A 15,337-nucleotide genomic window follows, 5' to 3' on the forward strand; every position below is an offset into this window, starting at 1 on the left:
GCAGGGAGCGCTCCAAGGACTAGGGGGTTGTTGTGTGTCTGCACAGAGAGAGAGAGGTCTGCGGAGAGCTGGAAGTTGGTGCTTGTGCTGCCGGAGGCTGTTGGTTTCAGGGAGTTGAGCTACGGCTGGCACAGACAAGACTGCTTCACGCTCAGGACAGGGAGTGGTGCCTCACAACCCTGGAAAACGTTACACCCAGGACTTAACAACCTGCTTAAGTTAAGCATCTGCTTTAGTGCTTTAGGGGACGTGAGGCCTCTGTGAGTAGAACACTTTTTTTTTTTTTTTTAATCAGATACAGCAGAAAAGGCTGAATGGAACTTTTCCAAACTTCCCAAAAACTTCCTCTGGAGTTAGGAATAAACATGAGAAATTCCCATCCCAAAAGATATTGATTTTGGAGGGGTTTTTTGTTTGTTTTTTGAACGTTATCTGCAAAAAGGCCCTCTAATGAAAGTGCCATGTCAGTAATAACAATTGCACCGCTAGTACAATGCTGTAGCTGTCATTGTTACTTTGCCAATGAAAGAGGATGATATTAGATTATTTTTCAAGTCAAGAAAACAGTGAAGTAGGCATGGTGTAGGCAGCCTTCTTAGTGGCAATAACCTAATTCCACAGGATGTTATAATCATGACACAATCATACACTTGAGATATTACAGACACTTGTCTGCTCCTTGTGCATCCAAATACCTCAGAGATGTATTTATCTCATGGCTAGTACATTCCCTGATCAGACTTCTTGCTTAAATATTGCAAGCCAGGAACAGAGAGATGTAGAGAAAACATTAAATATTCATTTGGAGGTTCTCTTATTTAGAAAACAATAATTTCTCTCTTGAAAAAGTAATATCTTTGGGTCATCCAATTTAGTAGCTGAGGAGATATTTGATTGGAGGATTAAGGGATTCCATGCTCATTCGAAGCCCTGTCTTCCATTCATCTTGAGAAAAATGAACTGAGTAGCTTAATGGATAATACACTGATTTGTCCCTGTTGTGGAGTCACAGAGAAATAAATATGTCCCATAGCACTGACTAGCTGGAAGTCAGCACACATGCCCCCCCCCAGCCTAATTCACACACGTGAGGCTGCCATCAGAATTGCCGTTCTCGGTGTCCTCTTTAGGAGACAGCTAAACTGACAAGAGGTCATGATCCCCATGATCCGGAGACAGAAGTCACTGATAGGCCATGAGGGATGTAGTAAGGCTTCTGCTACCCAGCTCCTTGACCGTTATGAACAAATTAATTCAGATTTTTTTATTTTGCAAAAAATATTTATATTTTACTAAACATGACCAAACTTTTGCATACTCCCTCCCCACTGAGGCCCCATAATTGACATACCAAGAGAACATCGTGTCCGTAGATCCACTGCCTTTCAGAATCCCCTTTCACCATTCTGAGCCATCTATCTCAAGACCCAGCGAAAAGCAGTGTTTTCTATTACCAGTGATTTCTTACTATTGTATCCATCTGCAGAGAACATAGGTGACTAACCGGTATTCAACACATGGCCTAGGCAACACAAGGATAAATGACTCATTGCTGATACAAGTGTCAGGAGTAGCTGCAACTGAATGGATGCAGAGCATAGCTTGCCCTGGATCAACACCTGCAGGTAATTATCTGGCTCTGCTGCACCTACTGTTAATACCCATAGAAAGCAATGGGTACTTTTTCTAGCATTGGCCAGCCTTGCGTGTGTGTGTGTGTGCGCGAGAGAGAGAGAGAATGAACTGTCATGCTCACTTTGCAGTCTGCTTCTGTCCAGTACATCTATTCAGTTGCAGATGTTGCTGCAGCAGCTGTCCCTGGGTAACAGGAAATATAGGTTTGTGTCTTTTGAGATACCCATGATGTAGGCAGCTGCACCATTAACAGGGGAGCAAGGAGGTAACTGGGAATATCTTGGGCAAATCTTGATCTTGAATTTCACCAGCAGGAGCAATGCATTGGTGCCCCTTCTGATATCATTGAAGGAACCTAGAAGAAGGAAAAGGCCAGAGAGCCCAAGAGTTAGCCTGGCTGATTATCCAGTGATTCAGAAATTGCTAATGAAGAGGTGTGTGTTTGCTTCTGGATGCTACTTCTGGTTCAGTACTCCAGTGAAAGTGATGAATAAACCTGGAAGCCTTCACTTTCCTCAATGACAAATTAAATCTTCCCGTATATAATTTCTTGTCCTGAAAACTGCCAGCTGAACAATTGAACTTGTGCTTCGCCAAACAGCCAAGGGATAGAAGAAGGCAGGCAAGCCCTAATGGAACAAATGCTGCTGAGGGAGGCTGCCCTGCCTGTTGATTGTAGCCACTTACCAACACATGAATGGCCAACCTGCCTAGATCCAGTGTGTGTAAAACATAGGAACATACAGTTTGTCATACTGCATCAGACCACTGGCCCATCTAGGCTGTTATCTGGCCTCCAGCAGTGGCCAATAACTGGTGCTTTAAAGAAAAGTGGAATGCTTCCATAATGCACATAGCCCTTTGTATGTGGAGGCAATTCCTCATGACTCTGGCAAGCAATCAGCTTCTGGCCTGAAGCATGCCATTTGCTTCCCGGTATTATAAGAAGTGTAATGGGATCCCTCAAGAGCAAGTGGAAAACAAGCCCCTGGTGGTGCACTTGCTGAAGAAACAAACCCCCGTTTTTTCAGAAGCTGTGTGGGTTTGAGCTGTGGGGAATCTTTTTAATTTGAAAAGGAGCCACATATCTCTCTTGCTATGCCAGGCACTGAAGTTGTTTTTCTGTCTTCCTGCAGCATTTTGTTGTTGTCATGCATTTAATTTTACATATCAAAAAGAAAAAGATCCCTTGGGTCAAATAGCTTCTCGTTTTGCTATCGGTGTTTTTGTTCTGCTCTGAAGAAGCTCTTCCATTGGACTAAGAGCCTTATTGCTGAAGTGTGTAGATACTTACCTGTTGTTTGCAGGAGAATGGCCCTTTAATATATGCCCTCTTGGATTTTTTATTCCAAAGGAAATTAAATAAACAGCTCCTTTTAGTCTTTTAAACTCTTCACCCCTAAAAGAATGTGAAGCCAAGTGGAACCAAGAAAAGGATATTTGCCCAGCAATTTGCCCATGAAATGCATTTGTTTTTAATTGCCTCATTAAATCAAGTTACGATGGATTGTATGACCTAACCCGATGCAATCTGACATAATGGGATGCTTTCAGAAGTTCTAGAAAATTGAGAGCTATTCATTTAACTGAGATTTTTTCCATCGACAAATAGCTGTACAGCTCACATGCAGTGGTTACATGCATTAGGAGCACCCTTGTCATGAGAAAAGGCTGCACCATTAATGCATTTTGTCATGCCCAGGCCACTCGATTGGTCCATTATTTCCTTTGGAAATAATGGCTTGTTGGTAGCTCAGGATAAGAAGGGGCAGGTCTGTTATGCTGAGATAGGACCGTGGCCTGAGATTTCTCGCCCATGTGCCCTCTGTACTCAGGCAAGTATAGTGAATTATAATTGCACCAATGTGAAACTCTTTTTGGACTGTAGGGAACCATCCTGTGGGCCAGTCCAATTGCAGCTGTCATTGTCCAACGGGGAAGACTGGACAAACCTGAGATGAGTTTGCAAGGCCAGATGAAAGGGCATTATTTAAGTTCTCCCCAGAGACCAGTGGTCACCAGGCCCATTTCTCCAAGGCCCCCCAAGCCCTTGTGATCAGACAGTGAGACAGTTTATGAGCGTTTTTGGATTTGGTCACAGCAACCCTTGTGTCTTATCTGCGGCACATCTAACGTGTGTCTATCGCTGTAGTAGATAGGTATCAAAGTGTGCCCTAGTGAGCCAAATGGGACAGCTCCTTCTCACAGCATTGGGTCTTGCTCACAATAGAAGCTTCCCCATATCTGCAGCCATGTTCTGCAGCCAGTGGCACAGTCTGCTCCATCACCTGCTCCCTGTAGCTCGAAATTAATAGGGATTGTGATGGGTTGGACCCCTTGGGAAGTCATCTGATGTGCTGAGATACCCCTGAGTCGACTTGTTGTACCAGCATGGGCCGCATTTAACCTGTCTTGCTGAGCCAGGCTCTTAAAACCGCCTCTAACACACACACAGGCAGGGCCACACCCAGCTGCAGATCAGCTCTGGGAAGACTTTGTTTAAGGGACTTGCTCCAGCACTCAGATGTCCACCTCCCTTGGAGTGCAGACCCAAAGATATATTCATCTCTTCCTTCAATGTGGAAGAGGGTATGCACAGTTTCTCACCCCCTGGTTAGAAATACATAAACTGGGTTATATTATAAACCAGAAATAAATGTATTAATTATAACAGGTATATTTTAAGTAGTTAAGGTGGTAGCAGACAGAACAAGGCAGATTACTAAGAAAATAAAACAGAGCATGCAAATGAAGCTTAATACGCTAAAGAAACCCTAAATGTGGTTCTAATAATCTTCTTCACAGGCCAGACACCCTTCTAGCCTGGGCCCAGTTCTTTCTCCCAGTTCAGTCTTAGTTGTTTCCAGCAGTCATCTTTGGTGGAGTAGCAGGGGAAAACTGATGACCCGGATGACCTCACTCCTCACCCTTAAATAGGATTTGCATAAGACAGGAGTCCTTTGTTTCCTAGTTTGACCCCTCTTCCCTTACAGTGGAAAGTTACAAGAAGTCCTAGGTAATGTTTTAGTGTCAGGTGACAAGACCACCTGACTCTGTAGGGCCCTTGTAGCCATTCTTCACGGGCTGATCCACACAGTTCACAAGAAGACAAAGCTCTTTTACAGCCCATTGTCCTTGCTGATCGGCCATCCGCCTGTCTGGCTTTTCCATTGTTGTACCTGAAGGGCTGGCAGTGGGAGTCACCCAAAGGAGCATAGTTGAAACACAGATAGTCAATATTCCCAAATTCAGATACAGAAATATGTGCCTACAAATTGGATAATCGCATTCAGTAAATCATAAGCTTTCCAATTATATCTCACATGAGCCATCTTACGTAATGTATATCTCAGTTATGTCATATTCATATCATAAGCATATTTTCATAAAGAGTATGGAATGACACATCACAGGGATGAAGGCAGAAGATAGGTACAATGCAAAATACCAAAGGGAAATGTGGTAGTAAATCCTGCATGGGACTGGGCAGCCCCTACCTATATGCTGGAGAAAGTAGCAGCCCAGCAGCTCTGGGCCAGCTGTGTCCTGGAGCTTCAGTCTGTGACAGCTTTGCAGCTCACACGCCAACAGGTTTGGCCTCCTTTCCTGCATTTTCCCTTCTGGTGTTGTTTTTGTGACACAGTTACTGAGAGTGTCTCCTAGTTAGAGAATGGTCTGTGAGCAGGAGTTAGAGGAATTATTTGTCTTCTCCTGAGTAGCAGCTGCTGGCTAGTCGTGTTTAATTTGTGTCACACACCTACACGGCACTGTTCATCGAGAATTATCCCAAAGTGCTTTGCAGACTATGGGCTGCTCAATTCCGCTTTAAGACCTCCTGCCATCCTGCTGAACTCAACTGACTGGTTGGAGTAGAAGTTAGTCCCATTTATGTGTAATGATAACATCACCTATCACTGAAATACACTCACAACTGGAGCATTCAAGAGCATGCAGCAACACTACTTGCTAGTGTAAGGCAAGAATAAAGACAAATATCTAGCTGAAACTATGAAGGATGATTTAGGTTGGGGGGAAAGTGCCATTGAATTGTAATGAGCACAAATGGTCAGAGGTTTGGCTGTATGTCTTGCCTGTACAGAAGCACAGAGACCCTTAGCTCCATGCTCAGAGCATTGGTTCATTACTGACTTGGAGGTAAGAAAGCCTTAAATGAATGATCATCACCACTTTCTGCAGCATCCTTTTTTATCCCTACAGGTCTAAGAACTGAGTAGACTTGACTCTGCTCACCTTGTGAGATTTCACTGTTGCCTAGATGCAGTAGTGAAAGGCAGGGCTGGCTCTAGGTTTTTTGCCGCCCCAAGCTCTGAGAGCGCAACTGCCCAAGCAAAAAAGAGTGGCTGGAATGCTGCTCCTGGAATTGTGCCACCCCAAGCACGTGCTTGCTTTGCTGGTGCCTAGAGCCGGTCCTGGTGAAAGGTACATTGGAAATGTCTTGGATAGATATCTCAGCCTGTGAGCTTGTCATAGCATGGCCATTAGATCTCCTCTTTCAGAGATATCCCAGTGGATTCTGTGGTTCTTCACCATTCACAGAATGATGGGAATTAGAAGAAAAGTTCTTCATGATCCAGAGAGATTAGATTTCAGTAATGAGCACTGTTCTACCTCTCCACAGTCTGGGCCACTCTGTTTCACAAATGGAAAAACTGGGGCCCAGTGAGCTCTTGGCACAGCAATTGTGTGGCAGAGCTGGGAATAGAAACCAGCTGTCCTGCTTTAACCACTAGGCCGTAATAACCCTTTTTTACTTTTCTGACTTCGACTAGTGGGAAATTTAGTGCAAAGAAGATAAAATAAAGCCATCCCACTCTGTCATCTGAGGAGAAGGTGAGGGCTATGGGTCTGACTTACCCAATGCTTCCTGTTCATCAGGCAAGACAAAGCATTGGTAAGTTCCTACAGAAAAGAAATGTCTTTAATTACTAAGGGCTGGATGGTTGATTTGAATTACATGAATTACATGCATATGCTCCTACAAGCCTAGATATTAGAGGACAATTCTGACAGCTGAGTCAGCCAGTACCCTTGAAACATCCCAGTTAGGGTTGTCGGATGGTGATAACAAATCTGAACTCCCACTGGCTATAATACTTTCTTCAAAAGTTTAAAACACTCTCCTTTGTCTTGAGAAGAGGGTTTTCAGTTCTGTCCAGAATGAATGCATGGAGATACTATTTTATGCTTTACCTGTGGAGTTGACTACTGTTGGGTATTGTTCAGGGAAGTATATAAGTTAGATTCAGCAAAGATTTAGAGAGAGGCTTAGGTGAATATAAACAATATCTGCATTTATACTAGCTAAGATACAGGCGATAAGGGCAGTCTATTTTTAGGCCTCAGTGCACATGCTGATCAAAATCTGGGAGCAAAAATAAATGTTCCCCTCCATCTTATTGCTCAGTTTTCCTGGTAGAATTATGGCCATTTTACACCTTCGTCTGAGCTCTTCAGTATAGAGGAGGTCACTGCATGGGTCATTGGTCTTTATGGGCAAGGGAGTTCCCATATTCCTTGACATTTCTAGGCTTGATGGCCATGTTTGTAGTGATAAAGATACAGGAACTAACCAGTCTGAAAAATGTGTGTGAAGGAGTTTTACTTGGCAGCTGTTCACCCTTAGGTGGTTTGGTGATGCAGTCAACAAGTCTGCTTTCAAGACTATGACAGAGCTGACTTTAAGCCCTGGTATTTGGTTTCCATTACAGCTTATGGACATTTTAATTTCCTGTTAGTTGAGGTAGTCATAGAAATAGTGTCACCATTTAAGGAGCATATCCCAGCATGAATAACGAACCAAAAATGCCTCATGCATAGTCCCCACTTTCTTGACTATTATCAGAAATTACAATAAAGGCTCCTAGAGGACTGTGTCTCATTTCCTAAGCCTCTCAACTGGTACAGCCCCAGTGTAGGTTTACCTGTAAAGATGGCAATCTGCCCTTCCCATTGGTCAAGAATATGCCTCCTTGTTATTTTTTCTACAGAAAGGAAATGATGGTCTGGTGCCAGACTCAGAGTCAGGAGATCTGAATTCTATTCCTCACTCTGCCGTGGGTTCTTGGGGCCTGATCCTAATCTGATTTACACTAGTGTGGCTCCATTGACTTTAGTGGAGTTGTTTTTGGTTGACACCAGCATGGGGGAGAGCAGATTCAGCTTTACCTAAGACTTTGGGCAAGTCACTGTGGTCTCAGTTTTCAGAAGGGAACACACTATTCTTGGATGTCCAGCGTGAGACACTTAAATTGAAGCTTTTGAGAATTTAGGTTTTAACTGCTCTGTGCTTCAGCTTCCATATCTGTGGACAAAGGATATCAACACTTCCTTCCCTCAAGTGAGGCATGGTTCATGTTGGAAAAGTGCTTTGAAAGCCTCGAGTAGAAGATGTTCTAGAAATTCACAGTGGTGGTGTTCTGTTTATCTACAGAATAGATACAGCTTGGGAGGCAGTACAGCAATCTTCTCCCACCCACTGCCCTTTGGGGTACTCCAATATGCCTCAATGCTGTAACAGAGCAGACACCCTCTGGATCCTACCTAGCACAAACAAAGAGACTCAAGCCTGTGTTCGGTTAAGCCTTGGCCTCTCTGTTTGAACTGCTAGCAAAAGTATCAGTTAGTGCTGTTTGTGAGGTCGGCTGCTGTTTACGAGGGTCTGGGCAGAGTCCAGCAGCTCATTACCACAAACAACCTGCAGATAAGGCCTTTTCTGCACTGTAGGCTAGAGCTAAATTTGACCTGGCAAGGCAACTGAGAGGAGAACTGCTCCCTGTTCCACTGTCAATTTCCCAAGCCACTCTGCTTTTTAAAAGCCAAATGTCCATCTCCACTTCCTTGCTTTGGTATTGCTTCTTTTTCAGTACAATAATGCCCATATGCCATTTCCTTTTTCAGCCCATAACTGATAAGCCTCTGGGACTGCAGGGATGCGAAGGAGGGCAGAATTTGGCCCGTTCATTTTAGTGTGCATCTTGCCAGCATAGGGACTGCAGGCCAGGCCCTATAAAAATCCACTAATTCTAACAGAAAGAGTGTGGCTGCGGGCTCAGGTCCATTGTGTTTAATGATGGATGAATCTCAGAGTTCCATGTGGATAAGCACCTAAGAGCTCAGATGCTTCTCTGAACTTACTGTAGTCGGTGTGGAAATCAGGTTGGAAATTGTACAAGAAGAGATATTCTATTGGTGAGATTTCTGGTATTACCTGGGTGTGGACAGACTGGACAGATCAACCTTTTCCCTGTTTTTAATTGGGTGCTTCCGTGCAGCTGAACCTAGGAGCTAAACTTGTCTGAAATCTCAGAAGAGATTTGGGGTCTAATTCTAGGCTCCACTGCAGCCCAGCTTAGCCTCGGTAATGGGGCTGCAAAGCCCGCTTAACCAGCCCCTACAGAATACCCCTATGCAGGGGCTGGCTTGGGTGCCTCTAGCTACTCCCCTGCAGAGGGACATACTCGGAAAGTGGCCAGGGGCATGATGAGGAGTGGATGGAGCACTTTGAATAGTCTGGGCTTCCCGCTTCAGAGCAGCCCAGTGGTGCTTTTGGGTAGCTGCCATAAATTAGAGCAGCCCCAGAGGCACCTGCCCAAAATGATGGAGACGCATAGGTGACATGAAACCCTTTTTGCCCCCACTTCTCCAGGGCTGCACCTCTCATCCAGCCTTCAGGGTTTGGATTAAGATTATTAATTGATTGATATTCATGTTTACACAGGGCCATAACTTTAACAAGGCAGTTTTCAGCAGCAGAAAAGGATACAGTTCCTGTCTGAAGAGCTTACCTTCTCACATCAGATACACACAGGAAATGATATAATGTGCAAGAAAGGGGTAAGGAAAGGAAATATGTGAGATGGAGCAGTGTGACCGACAGCAGCCCTGTGTTCGCACCCTGGGGACAGGATTGGGATCACCTGCTAACATTAACCAAGTCTGGTAAAGACAAAAGTGTGTCTGTGATAACTGCTGGCAGGCTTGGATTCATAGTGAACCAGAGCTGTACAGCAGGGGTGGCCAACCTGTGGCTCCAGGGCCAAATGAGGCTCCTCAGAAGTTAATACGCGGCTCCTTGTATAGACACCGACTCCGGGGCTGGAGCTACAGGCGCCAGCTTTCCAATGTGCCGGGGGTGCTCACTGCTCAACCCCTGGCTCTGCCACAGGCCCTGCCCCCTCCCCTGAGCCTGGCATACCCTCGCTCCTCCCCCCCCCCCGCCGCCAAAGTCTCCTGCATGCCATGAAACAGCTGATCTGGAGGAGCGGGGAAGGAGCGGGAGGCGCTGCTCAGTGGGGCTGCCGGTGGGAGGGAGGCACTGGGAGTGGGGGACTGATGGGGAGCTGCTGACGTATTACTGTGGCTCTTTGGCAATGTACATTGGTAAATTCTGGCTCCTTCTCAGGCTCAGGTTGGCCACCCCTGCTGTACAGCATACAGAACACAAAGCACATGCTGACTGCTGGCTGTATGTATGTCCCAGGCAGGGAGACACAAGTAGCTGAAACATTTTGGGACACTCAGAGTTCGAATGCGAGTAGTGACTCAACCTCTCCCTGGTGTGAATTGCACCCCGGAACCTGACAAGCAATTCTTATTTTATCCAGAGAGATTGGACCATCTCTAATGGTACATGCTACTCACATGGCTATTCCCACCTGCAGCCTAAGCATTGCTCTTATTTTTATAATAATAGCATTCAAGCTACCATTTTGCTGTTGACATTGTTTGCATACTCTACCTTGATCTTGGCCTGTAACAGCCATGTAGTCCTCCATGAATAATTGAAAAACACTAGATTTGAACATGAGACCCAAAGTCCCGATCTGGATATGAACGTTTACTATTCAGATCTGTTTTTATTTTTATCTCATCTTTCCTAGAAACATGTGATGTGTGCATGGCCTCTGAACTTAAAGTGAGAGGCTAGAACTATCAGACTGAATCCTAATTCCCCTGCCACCAGGCTTCTGATCTCCCATCACTGGATTCCTTTGCAATTCATGGCTGTTACTCCTGTGATTGCAGGCCCCCTGTTGAGCTGGTGCAGGTGGGGAAGTTCAGTCCCTATGTGCTTCCTCTGTTGTGTTAGGTTTATTGTTACTTTAACACACACACCCCTGCACACACACACCCGTTCTAGCTAATTCTCGCTGCCCAACTTCGGCAATTACAAACCAAGCAGATGTATTTCCAAAACTTGTCATGGTCTCAACCATAGCTAGAAAATATCCAAAGGAAGCAAGTTAAAGGCCACAGTGTCAGCAGAAATCTACAAGAAAAGTAAGTGATAGGGATTGGCCTGAAAGTAACGAAAAGCTTCTTGAGAGCGAGCCTGCTGCCTTCATACATGGTATGATGTATAACTTGAATATGCTAGCAGAAATTTTGTCCCCACCAGCCCCATCATAACCACACCCCATCCCTACCAGGCATTTGAGCTGTGCACAGTGCGTGGAATACATTCAAGTGGAGAGGGACCATCTCTTGCAATGGGGAAGAAGTGATGTGGAAGGCTGCCTATAGCTCCCCTGTATGGTGGTGAAACTTACCCACTGCAATAAGAGGCCTCAGTGTGTCTATTCTGTAAACCAAAGAGATTTTCATATCCAGCACCAGTGGCTTTGTTTCCAGTGTGATGGCAGCGAGTGAGGAACATGATGCATGGCAGATCAGGATGGACAGAAAATCTTCACTGATGTACTGTCTGACACAATGCATGCTAGGCCAAGTGTTGATTAGAAAACATTTTGTATGACTGCTACTTTACACAGCACTTGGGACTGCCCTCAGCTCCCACTGAGTTCAGTGGAAGCTGAGGGTGTTCAGTAGGGCTCACCGTGGGCAACCAACCAGTGCTTAATTTGTAATGAAAGAGGTGCTGGGGCTTGAGCAATTTTTTTTATATTCATAACTGAAGCAGCAAGCCCAGAGGTGCCTGGGGCTACAAACTGCCAAAGCCTAGAGGTGCTGGGGCTCAGCCCTGGCAAGCCCTGGCACAAATTAAGCACTTCACCCAACACCACGTGAGCTCCCATGTGATGCTGTGGCCAAAAGAGCGAATACGATCCTTGGATGTTATGACAGGGTGCTGGGCGCCAAGTGCTTAATCAGCCCCCTGCCACACCAGCCCCAATCAAGGGGAATGGATTGGGTTGGCTGAATAGCCCTGCCTGCTTGGCAACTAGGAACAGATGGCAGCCTAATTAGCCTGGGGAGTGAGGGAGGAAGGAAGCCAGAAGAGGGGAAGAGAAAGGCCAGAGGCTAAGAGGGACTGGTGGCTGTGGTCTGTTGCTGGTGAAGTATGGCTGGAAAACCCAGTACATAGATAGTAAGCTGGTGGTGGGAAAGAACTATAAATAAAATACAGGAGTGATTGCCTCCACCTGCGGCATGCCTGGTTGGTTTTGTGAGGACAACAGGGGAAGAAGTGAGAGGGGCCCAGCTGTGCCTTGCTACAGATGTAGAAATGGGAGTAGTGAGTAGGAGTGGGGAGGGGATTATACCTCAGAATGGAACATTGGCGAGATCGAAAGTGGAATATTTCCTACAGTTCGGGTAGCCGCATTTTTAAAAGGATGCTGAAAAAGTGGAGAGGGTGCAGAAAAGAGTCACAAAAATGACTTCCAGGCTGGAGAAGATACAGTGAGAGACTTACACCGCTCATCTATCTTATCTGAAAGAAAATAGAGAGGTGACTTGATTATGGCTTAGAAGTGCCTTCACAGGGAGAAAATACTGGAACTAAAGGACTCTCGTCAGCCAAGCAGAGAGAGGCATAAAATGAACTAATGGCTGGAAGTTAAAGACAGCCAAATTAAATTAGAAATAAGACACAAATATCTAACAGTGACAGTGATGAATTTCTGGAACAAACTCTCAAGGGAAGTGGTGGGTTCATCTCTTCCAATATTCAGATCAAGACTTGATGCCTTTCTGGAAGGTATACTTTAGCCAAACACAGTATAGGAGTAACTGGGTGAAATCTAGTGGCCTGTTTTATACCAGAAGTCAGACTAGAGGATCTCATTGTCCTTTTTGGCCCTAAAGCCAATGAACGCCTCTCAGATGCACTCAGCACTTTGTGGGATCACGCCTTTTAGAGACCATCATTTTACATCAGTGGACTCATCTAGGATATTGTGGCCATCTAGTCAGCAGTTCTACAGTGTCTTTCATCCTGAAGGGTCAATGGCCTGCGCCCTGCCTGGACTGCATGGTATCTTTGAGTTATTGGGGAGACTTATTCTCCTAGACCCATTCCATCCTTAGTTTCCCTTTTGATAAGGTTGGCCATTGTGCTGGTGAGTTTTATGGCATGAGTCCCTCCGTCACTAACAACTGGACTGAGATAGACAGTTTGTTTCACATGGGTTGGGAAAGAAGCCTTCAAATTATATTGATTTTCAGTACCTTACCAACTTGGGCTGGGTTTGTAATTGCCATCCCAGGTGTATAAGATTCTGTGTCTCGTTACCATCCCCCACTGTAAGAGAGATTTAACCATGCAGTGTCTTCTTGCAGTCCATATAGGGCCATAGTCTGTCTAGGAGGTCTAGTTACTGGGTGAATGATCTGTCCTTTCTCTTCAGTTCGGGGGCATTGGTATAGATCATTTCTTCCTGCATGAGGGAGAGGTGGCAGGGAGAGGAGATCTCAGCCAGGATCTCCCGCCCACATTGCCCTTGTGGAGAGGACAGGTTTTGTCTGCTCCCAAACCTGGCAGATCTCCAGAGACCCACACAGGTACTAGAGCCGCTGGAAGTGCCTCCTCATCCCAACACCCTGACATCAAGACATCATTGCGGCTATAATATCGGGGATGTCCTCTGGCGGCAGCTGCCCACAGTTCCAACTGAGGGATTCATAGAAAATATAATACTGGAAAGGACTGCATTATCTTTTCTGAGTCCTATCTGTGGGACAGATGGGGTGTGTGTGTGATGTGCATTAGTTCGCCCGCCCTTGCCAGTCTCCAATCCTTTCTCCCAATGTTGACTACTCAGAGTCTGCACCACGTCATAGAGGAAGCAGAGCACTTCCACAAGGCTCCATCCACCCTGGCATCTGTGCAGGATGATCGGGGTCTATGAGAGGTATGAAGCAATAGTAGTAAAGCAGTTAGGTGTCAGCTTTCTCATCCTAGAGTGCACTGGCCTTCCAACATCTGAGCAGTAACGATACTGCTAGTTAGAAAACAGCGTCATTCTTGGTGTGCATGGCAGTTCATCTCACAAGGGTGTGATTAACAGGGGCTTGGGGAGGGGAGAACTATCTAGGTTCAAGCAGAGTAGAAGGGCATTTGCCCCGCAATGTCAGTCATCAGTTTTCTGCATTGTCAGGCAAGAGACATGCTGCTGACTTATGTGATGGCCCTTGTGTTAGCACTGCTGCCCGATCATTTAAAAAACAAAAATAAAACTGCTACTTGGAGACCAGTTTGAAACATCTGTGGTTTTGCTTTGGAAAAACTTAGAGACACTGTAGTTTGCTCCACAAATTTTGTGGTCAGAGGCAGGGAAGGAAATAAATATTGCATCGTAACTATTGATAATAAAAAAGCTTCCATATTTTATTTTTTCTAAATATTAATGAAGCCTGGAACCCAAATCCAAATGCCTTGAATTAGAAACAGAAAGTAAAACTTACTAGGAATAGGCAATGAAATGGACCCAGAATAGCATCACTGGGCAAGTCAAAATGCAAATGTAGTGTTGCCAGCTCTCACTATTTTATTTTGAGGCTTGCAATATTTGGTGTTTTTCCTTAAAGACCCAGCTTCTGGAAGCAGGTGATTCTGTAAGAACCTCAGCTTTCATATTAAAAAATAAGTAAGTTTTTAGCCCTCATGGTCACAGAGAAAAGCTTGAAAACATGACTCATGTGCAACTTAAAGGCTCAGAAACTAGGATGCACATAAAAAGAACCCAAGGCTTATTTTTTTTTTTTTAAATCTCATGATTTTTGGGTATCCTGACTCATGATTGTTGAATGTCAGGGTAGGTGGTACTGCAAACATACAACCTAAAGGGAATGAGCTGATTAAAACTGATTATTCTTTCAAATCAGGGATGGAGCCTGCCGTTGTATTGTGTTTCTCAGCTACACATCAACACATGCATACCACTGTGGCAGGAAAGTGCCTTTTTTGCCATTTCCAGAGCCTCATCCCAGACAGCCTAGGGAAGAGGAGTACTATGTCCCTTCCTCCATCCTTTTGGTGAGGCTGTCGTCACAGCCCTATGACATTGTTATCTTAATATCAGTGGAGTTAGCAGCAGCGAGCTGAATATGAATCATGCTGCTAAATGAGGAATGTTGCAATTGCTAATCACACTGGGGGAGTCAACACCGAGGAGCTGGGCAGGCCTCCAAAGCACCCAGGGACACTAATCTACACTGTGGATTAATAGCCTGCAAAAGAGCACTGTAGAAAACCAAAGCTATTTTGGAGTTAGGGAAGGAAAGGGATCGAAAAGTACTAATTTCCCATAGGAGGAGGTGGACATTTGCCACTCTTTAAACCCCAAAATAGAGACATTGATTTGTTTTTTGCTTCAGCCATTGCTACACATTTTGTTTTGGGCTGAGATCTTGCTTGGCATGAGCTCCAGTTTATGATATCTGAGATCATAGCCAAGGTTTTATGGCTACCTGTTTGTGTTCTGTAACCCACCCAGTATAC

General features: G+C 45.1%; 1 protein-coding gene across 4 annotated transcripts in view; it reads left to right on the forward strand.

Moving 5' to 3' along the window:
• GRIP2 (glutamate receptor interacting protein 2) overlaps nt 1–15,337 on the forward strand; it is a 480,102-nt gene that overhangs the window by 223,067 nt on the left and 241,698 nt on the right. The window lies entirely within an intron of this gene.

Source organism: Lepidochelys kempii, chromosome 7 (assembly GCF_965140265.1).
Source record: "Lepidochelys kempii isolate rLepKem1 chromosome 7, rLepKem1.hap2, whole genome shotgun sequence".
In the NCBI taxonomy this organism is placed as follows: Eukaryota; Metazoa; Chordata; order Testudines; family Cheloniidae; genus Lepidochelys; species Lepidochelys kempii.